Source organism: Bombina bombina, chromosome 6, assembly GCF_027579735.1.
Source record: "Bombina bombina isolate aBomBom1 chromosome 6, aBomBom1.pri, whole genome shotgun sequence".
Classification (NCBI taxonomy): Eukaryota; Metazoa; Chordata; class Amphibia; order Anura; family Bombinatoridae; genus Bombina; species Bombina bombina.
The window spans coordinates 81838499-81847631 of NC_069504.1; positions in this window are offsets into that span (position 1 = coordinate 81838499).

Sequence of the window (9133 nt, forward strand, 5' to 3'; positions counted from 1 at the left end):
CAGGCTTGATTCTGGGGCGGAGCCAGCAATGCAAGGGAGAGGTCGCAAATTTCTGGAGCTTCTGCCTAATCTCATCTAAAAACCTCCTAACACCAGATCTTGACCTACAAATAACTTTTCATATAGTTGGTCTATACACCCCACCTCTATCTGCTAAATGGAGGACAGTATATTTTGCTGGGTCCCAAGTTTGGGTAGCCCGCTCAGAAGCACGAGTGATGGCCATATTACTACCCTCGTGGACATATAACTCCTATGGCGGATCTCAGTCAGTTACTCACAGTGATCAGAAGACTTCTAGATCACCACCATAACAAGCTTGCTGCTTCCCTGGGCGGAGAAGTAGAGAGGGTAGAGAGTGGCGGGACTTTGGCAGAGGTATCTCCGGATCCCGAGGATGTGACAATCATTTGCGGGGATGTTTTGGGGCCGCGGCATCCCCTGCATATTATGGGACCTGTGTGTTACCTGGGTCCGTGAGATACCGCAAACACACAGAGAGCTATACTGAACTCACAATACCACGAGTCACCCTGCCGAACCAAATAAATGATGATCTTACCCACCTAAATGCTCCGGTAGTCAAGGTAAGGCAAAGGTCTCGAGGGCTCCTGACCCGCTCTGGCGATTATAGCACCAGCCGCCATCTTGCCATTCACGGCGTCTCTCCAGTGGTCTTGAAGACAAAGGATCTGCAGCCATTATTCTATCCTGTGGGGAGGCAGCGCTTCTTACTTCATTCTCCTTGGCTTTCAATAATTGTGGTAAATGGGAAGCATCTATACCTTTGCTCCAGGAGAATCGGAATAGGCTGATATAACTTTCCAGCATGATCCTCTTTCCTGGCATTGAACTCCGGCGATCTCATCTGGTGTAAAGATTTGGTTTTATTTTAATTTTTCCCCCTGACTATTAAGGTTTATATTCACCTCACATAATGCATAATAATATTTAAGGTGGAACATCAGAGTGGGCTACTATAGTTTCTTGTTATGGTCGTCCCTCCTGGCATAGAACTACAAGGATTTAGTGAGGGCCTGTTCTCCTGAATGACAGTCGTTGAACATTTATTTGCCATATAATATGACTGTCTCTATCAATTCAGTTACTTTTGTTATAAGCACAGGGTTTGCAATTGGTAGTGCTAGATAAAATGTTAATACTATGAATCATGAAGATCAGTAGACTTGAAGTGACATCATAGTATTCATCTTAGTGCTGTTATGGAAATCATATAATATTCTATTTAATATCTCATACTTGTATGCATATGAAGTTCCAAGATTTACATATGTAGCTACACTTTGTGGTAGCCAAGTTTACAGGGAAATGTTTACAGTTAAAGCCCTATAACTTGGTATAAATTAGGTCTTGTGTTATTTTAGCTTATCTTGAGGGCCATAGATTCAATAATTGTTATTTTCGCTAGCAGGTCCTTACACATAATATTTCAGCTGAGCTACACAAGCCATGTCTCAGCAAATAGTCTAAATTTTAAGGCTCCAGCATGCCAGGCTGGACACTAATCTAGTTTCTAACCAATTCTTTTGTATTCTTCCTCTAGTACCCAATTTGTATGTAAGTGCAGTGTTGGAGCTAGCTTTCTCTCTTTGTGAGTTAAGACATAATAAACCGTCTTACCTACTTATCATTTGTGAATAATCACCTCCCCCCCATATAATGTGCTTCCTGTTGTGGAAGACTAATTAAGCGGTCTATCTCTTTTATACCGCAACTTTAACAATAGTATATTCATTTCTATTGCCCAGAACCAGGTGACGTAAGCTTCTGCTAACTGTTTTTTTTTTTTTTTCTTTTACCATCTAAATTGTAAGTCACATATTACTGTTGGTCTATTGTGTTTTTCTGGGCTTCAGTAAGACATCACTTTATATACTCCTTTTGTTACAGATTATATTTGTTGTCTACCTTGTTACCATATTTCCCTATGTAACTCCTATAATAATAACTAGGCCCAAGAGGTCTTCAAAGCTCTTTAAGGGAAATATCTCTAAGTAAAATGAGAAAATATGAGGTTCATCTTTTAAATGCTTAGACATGTGTGTACAGCACTAGACCAGATTGTTAACATTTTTGTTTATTTTGGATACACTCTGCAAATTGTTGATGCGTTATGTTTTATAACCTGCTGATGATAGTTGTTTGTTTGCCTTTCTGAGAACCTCAATAAAGATTATTTAAAAAAAAAAAAAAAAAAACACAGACTTGATTCTAACTAAAGCCTGACAGAACAACTGAACGTCTGGAACATCTGCCAGACGTTTGTGCAGTAGAATTGATAAAGCAGATATCTGTCCCTTTAAGGAACTAGCTGATAGCCCCTTCTCCAATCCTTCTTGAAGAAAGGACAAAATCCTAGGAATCCTGAGCTTACTCCATGAGTAGCCTTTGGATTCGCACCAATAAAGATATTTACGCCATATCTTATGATAAATTTTCCTAGTGACAGGCTTCCGAGCCTAAATAAAGGTATCTATGACCGACTCAGAGAATCCCCGCTTGGATAAAATCAAGTGTTCAATCTTCAGGCAGTCAGCCGCAAAGAAACTAGATTTGGATTGTGGAAGGGACCTTGAATCAAAAGATCCTGTCTCAGTGGCAGAGTCCATGGTGGAAGAGATGACATCTCCACCAGGTCTGCATACCAAGTCCTGCGTGGCCACGCAGGTGCTAACAAAATCACTGAAGCTCTCTCCTGTTTGATTCTGGCAATTAAACGAGGAAGGAGAGGAAATGGTGGAAACACATAAGCCAGGTTGAACGACCAGGGTACTGCTAGAGCATCTATCAGTACTACTTGAGGATCCCTTGATCTGGACCCGTAACAAGGAAGTTTGGCGTTCTGATGAGACGCCATGAAATCCAATTCCGGTGTGCCCCATTGATGAATCAATTGTGCAAACACCTCCGGATGGAGTTCCCACTCCCCCGGATGAAAAGTCTGACGACTTAGAAAATCTGCTTCCCATTTCTCCACTCCTGGGATATAGATTGCTGACAGATGGCAAGAGTGAGTCTCTGCCCATCAAATTATTTTGGTAACCTCTATCATCGCTAGAGAACTCTTTGTTCCCCCCTGATGATTGATATATGCTACAGTCGTGATATTGTCCGACTGGAATCTTATGAATCTGGCCGAAGCCAGCTGAGGCCACGCTTGAAGTGCGTTGAATATCGCTCTCAGTTCTAGAATATTGATCGGGAGGAGAACCTCCTCCTGAGTCCACACACCCTGTGCTTTCAGGGAGTTCCAAACTGCACCCCAGCCCAAAAGGCTGGCGTCCGTCGTCACTATGACCCATGCTGGCCTGCAGAAACCCATTCCCTGGGACAGATGATCCTGTGACAACCACCAAAGAAGAGAGTCTTTGGTCTCTTGATCCAGATTTATCTGAGGAGATAAATCCGCATAATCCCCATTCCACCGTTTGAGCATGCATAGTTGCAGTGGCCTGAGATGCAAGCGAGCAAACTGAACTATGTCCATTGCGGCTACCATTAGTCCAATTACCTCCATACACTGAGCCACTGACGGCCGAGGAATGGAATGAAGAGCTCGGCAGGTGGTTAAAATCTTTGATTTCCTGACCTCCGTCAGAAAAATTTCCACCGAATCTATCAGAGTTCGCAGGAATGGAACTATTGTGAGAGGGATAAGTGAACTCTTTTTTACGTTCACCTTCCACCCGTGAGATCTTAGAAAAGCCAACATGATGTCCGTGTGAGATTTGGCTAGTTGTTAAGTTGACGCCTGGATTAAGATATCGTCCAGATAAGGCGCCACAGCTATGCCCCACGGCCTTAGAACCGCCAGAAGGGATCCTAGCACCTTTGTGAAAATTCTGGGAGCCGTGGCCAACCCGAAGGGAAGAGCCACAAACTGGTAATGCTTGTCCATAAAGGCGAACTTGAGGAACTGGTAATGATCTTTGTGGATAGGAATGTGTAGATACGCATCCTTTAAGTCCACGGTGGTCATATATTGACCCTCCTGGATCATTGGAAAAATAGTCAGAATGGTCTCCATCTTGAAGGATGGGACTCTGAGGAATTTGTTTAGGATCTTGAGATCCAGAATTGGTCTGAAAGTTCCCTCTTTTTTTGGGAACCACAAACAGATTGGAGTAGAACCCTTGCCCCTGTTCTGTTTCCGGAACTGGGCAGATCACTCCCATGGAATATAGGTCTTCTACACAGCGTAAGAACGCCTCTCTTTTTGTCTGGTTTACAGACAATTGAGAAAGATGGAATCTCCCCCTTGGGGGAGAATCTTTGAAATCTAGACGGTACCCCTGGGTTACTATTTCTAAAGCCCAGGAATCCTGAACGTCTCTTGCCCAAGCCTGAGTGAAGAGAGAAAGTCTGCCCCCTACTAGATCCGGTCCCGGTTTGGGGCTGCCCCTTCATGCTGTCTTGGTGGCAGCAGCGGGCTTCTTGGCCTGTTTACCCTTGTTCCAAGTCTGGTTAGGTCTCCAGACTGACTTGGATTGAGCAAGATTCCCCTCTTGCTTTGCGGCAGGGGAAGAGGAAGAGGGACCACCTTTGAAGTTTTGAAAGGAACGAAAATTATTTTGTTTGGTCCTCATCTTATTCGTCTTATCCTGAGGAAGGGCATGGCCTTTCCCTCCAGTGATGTCTGAAATTATCTCTTTCAGTTCAGGCCCGAATAGGGTCTTACCCTTGAAAGGGATGGCTAAAAGCTTAGCCTTTGATGACACATCAGCAGACCAGGACTTAAGCCATAACGCTCTACGCGCTAAAATGGCAAAACCTGAATTCTTCGCCGCTAATTTAGCCAATTAAAAAGCAGCATCTGTAATGAAAGAATTAGCTAGCTTGAGAGCCCTAATTCTATCCAGAATATCCTCTAATAACCTGAAGAGCCTCTTCCAGAGCCTCAAACCAAAAGGACGCTGCAGTAGTTAAAGGAACAATGCACGCTATAGGTTGGAGAAGAAAACCTTGATGAACAAATATTTTCTTCAGGAGACCCTCTAATTTTTTATCCATAGGATCTTTAAAAGCACAACTGTCCTCAATAGGTATAGTTGTACGCTTAGCCAGGGTAGAAATAGCTCCCTCCATCTTAGGGACTGTCTGCCATGAGTCCCGCACGGCGTCTGATATAGGAAACATTTTCTTAAAAGTAGGAGGCGGAGCGAACGGAATACCTGGTCTATCCCACTCCTTAGAAACAATTTCCGAAATCCTCTTAGGGACCGGAAAAACATCAGTGTAGGCAGGAACCTCTAGGAATCTGTCCATTTTACACAATTTCTCTGGAACTACAATAGGGTTACAATCATCCAGAGTCGCTAAAACCTCCCTGAGCAATAAGCGAAGGTGTTCTAGTTTAAATTTAAAAGCCCTCATATCTGAATCTGTCTGAGGGAACATATTTCCTAAGTCAGAAATCTCACCCTCAGCCAGCAAATCCCTCACTTCAGAACATTGTGAGGGTACATCTTATATAGCTAATAAGGCGTCAGAGGGCTCAGCGTTTGTTCTCACACCAGACCTACTGCGCTTCCCTTGCAACCCAGGCAGCTTAGATAAAACCTCTGTGAGGGTAGTATTCATAACTGCGGCCATATCTTGCAGGGTGAAAGAATTAGACGCACTAGAAGTACTTGGCGTCGCTTGTGCGGGCGTTAACGGTTGTGACACTTGGGGAGAATTAGATGGCATAACCTGATTCTCTTCTGACTGAGAATCATCCTGCGACATACTTTTAGTAGCTAAAATATGTTCTTTACAATTTATAGACCTTTCAGTGTATGAGAGACACATTCTAAGTGGAGGTTCCACAATGGCTTCCAAACATATTGAACAGTGACTTAGTGACTTTCCTCAATGTCAGACATGTTGAACAGGCTAGTAATGACCACAAACAAGCATGAAAACACTTTATTTATTGAAAAAAATAACAATCTTAAAAAACGGTACCGCGCCTTTAATAGAAGAAAAGCATACACGTTCTGCAAAACAGCCTAAACATGCACCAAATTTCTCAAACTTTTGTATGTAGACACACTATAAGTAGTTAAGATTGCACACCAATTTTTTTTTAATAATTAACCCCTTAATTACCAAACCGGATAGAAAATAGGCCCAGATCCGGAAAAAAAAAAACCTCAGCACCTTCCCACAGCCCTGCTGTGGCCCTACCTGCCCTCAGGGATCGACAGTGTGGGGTAAAAGCTTCGATTTGGCCCAAAACATACACCAGGGCCCTCAGAAGTTAGAGCTTGCTGCTTGCTGACAAACTAACTGTAGGCCCCGCCCATCTCACTCGATGTTTCCTCAGCCTTTTATAACTAGCCATGTGGGTTCTAAAACCCTAAAGTTAAGCCATGTGTGCCCTAATAAAGTTGCCCAAAACGTTCCTTGCCCACAAAAAACGTTAAAGCACTCCCTTCAAAAAAACGTTTGCTCACAAACATTTGTCATTCAGTGTCAACCATACATGAAATTGGCCCCATATGCAAGCTAAGTAATGCCTTTCTATTAGCTCTAGGATTACTGCTTACCCTTACCCTCCTGGGTATAATGTCAGCCTTTCTGAAATACACAGTCTCTCCAGGAAAAATATGACTGAACATACCTCATTGCTGCATAGCATGAAACCGTTCCTCACACTGAAGTTTCCTGTACTCCTCAGCCTCTGTGGGAACAGCAATGGATCTTAGTTACAAATGCTAAGATCATCATCCTCCAGGCAGCAGTCTTCATCCATCTGCTGCCTGAGAGTAAATATTACAAACCGGTACCATTTAAAATAACAAACTCTTGCTTGAAGAAATTAAAAACTAATATTTTATCACCTCTTTCACTTTACCCTTCCTAGTACTTAGAGTAGGCAAAAAGAATGACTGGGGGGTGGAGCTAAGGGAGGAGCTATATAGACAGCTCTGCTGTGGTGCTCATTGCCACTTCCTGTAGGGAAGGATAATATCCCACAAGTAATGGATGATTCCGTGGACTCGTCTTACCTTTATAGAAGAAAAACTTAAGTGAAACCACCGGAGCCCTCCATTTTAGTGAAAATAAACTTAGCAGCATAACTCCAGCCCCAGTGCCTGCACCTAATCACTGCCCAAGTAAGACTTCCCTTCTGAAAGTCTGAAACTGTCCCCACATAAGTAAGGTTTACCATTAACCCCTTATGTACCGTAGTGCTAATGAAACAAAAACTGAGACTCCTTAGATCCCAGAAAAAGGCAGCACTTACCTCAAACACTGCCTGGCATTAGGACAGTTCCCAAGCTTGAGAGGTCCTCTCCCTCACATTGGTCTGAGAGATAAGCAATGCTGAGTTAGTATGGATCTCAGGCTGAAGGATATGGGGCAGCTGAAAATGGGAGACGCAGTGAGAATTATGTCCCACCAGTTCCCATAGCTCTAAATCCACCAGAGCTCTACTGTAGAGACTGATATGGACTAGGCTACACCCCAGAACAAAGTAGCACTCTCTGGCACTACTCATAAAACAAAAAACTCTTGATTGAAGAATCTAAACTAACACCTCACTTTACCTGCTTCCTATCACTAACGTAGGGAAAGAGAATGATTGGAGTGGGAGGGAAGGGAGGAGCTATTTAACAGCTCTGCTGTGGTGCTCTTTGCCTCTTCCTGCTATCCCATAAGTAATGAAGATGATCCGTGGACTCATTGTGTCTTTAAGAAGAAATACAGTATATATCTATTTTTTTAAATAGCATTCCTCTACCATTTATTAAGTTGTAACCACATTATCCAGGAGATCATGGGATTACACATATAATATCGATCCGTATTGTAAAAGGGAATGCAACATTTCTCAGCTAGGTGATCACTGCGGTCAATTAGCCAAAATACTTGAACCAATATTTATTTTTCAAAAATAAGTTTATTTTTATAAAATGTATTTTGGGTGTCTCTAGGCAATTTTAATCTTAATTTTGGTGCCTTTAGAGACCCCCAAATTCTTTTTTTTTTTTTTAACCTTGGAAAGGGTAGACGATTACTTTTCCAATGGGAGGGGGGTGAGTCTTGGGGGGTGTAGCTGCTTAGATGCCTGAAATACAGGCATATAAGCAGCATGCCCCCATCTCCCTATAACTTGAATAAAGTTGCTCAATGACGTCATTGCGCAAAACATGAAGCCCTGGTGATGCCTGTCACTATACAGGTCAGATCGCCGGGGTGGGAGTGGATGGAGGTCCTCAGACCTCCATCAAGGTGGGTGAGTGCTAACGATGGCTCAGAGCCGTCGTTAGCACTCAAGGTTTTTTAAAAAGGGATTTTTAAACTCAATGTTCTGTCATGAATATGAAGGAACAGCAATTAAATCTGTAAAAAAAGTATTAAACTGATATAAAAAAATGGCAGGAAATGCCTCTGGATTGGCTGCTAAGAAAAACTCTCACAACTTAACTGGTGGGCAAGAATACACACATACAAAAAATAAATATATATATATATTTTTAACTATTACATTTTAAATTACCATTGTAAATAAAACAAACAGAACATTAATTTTAAAGGGACACTGAAGTCAAACCAACAAATGACAAGACACCCAGATGTTTTCTATCATGACATAATTTGCTTAATTCTCTTGGTATCCTTTGTTGAAGATATAGCAGTGCATATTGGTGAACCAATGACATAAGGTATATATGTACAGTCACCAATCAGCAGCCCCTGAGCCTACCCAGGTATGCTTTTAAATGGTACCAAGAGAACAAAACAGATTAAGTAATGGAAGTAAACAAGAAAGTTGTTTAAAAATGCAGGATCTGTTTGAATCATGAAAGTACAAAAACTTAAATTATGCTTACCTGATAATTTTCTTTTCTTCTGACAGGAAGAGTCCACAGCTGCATTCATCACTTTTGGGAATTCAGAACCTGGCCACCAGGAGGAGGGAAAGACACCCCAGCCAAAGGCTTAAATACCTCCCCCACTTCCCTCATCCCCCGTCATTCTGCCAATGGAACAAGGAACAGTAGGAGAAATATCAGGGTGAAAAAGGTGCCAGAAGAAGAAACTTAACTACAGCCGCCTCATCGATAAAATGCGGGCGGGGAGCTGTGGACTCTTCTGTCAGAAGAAAAGAAACTTATCAGGT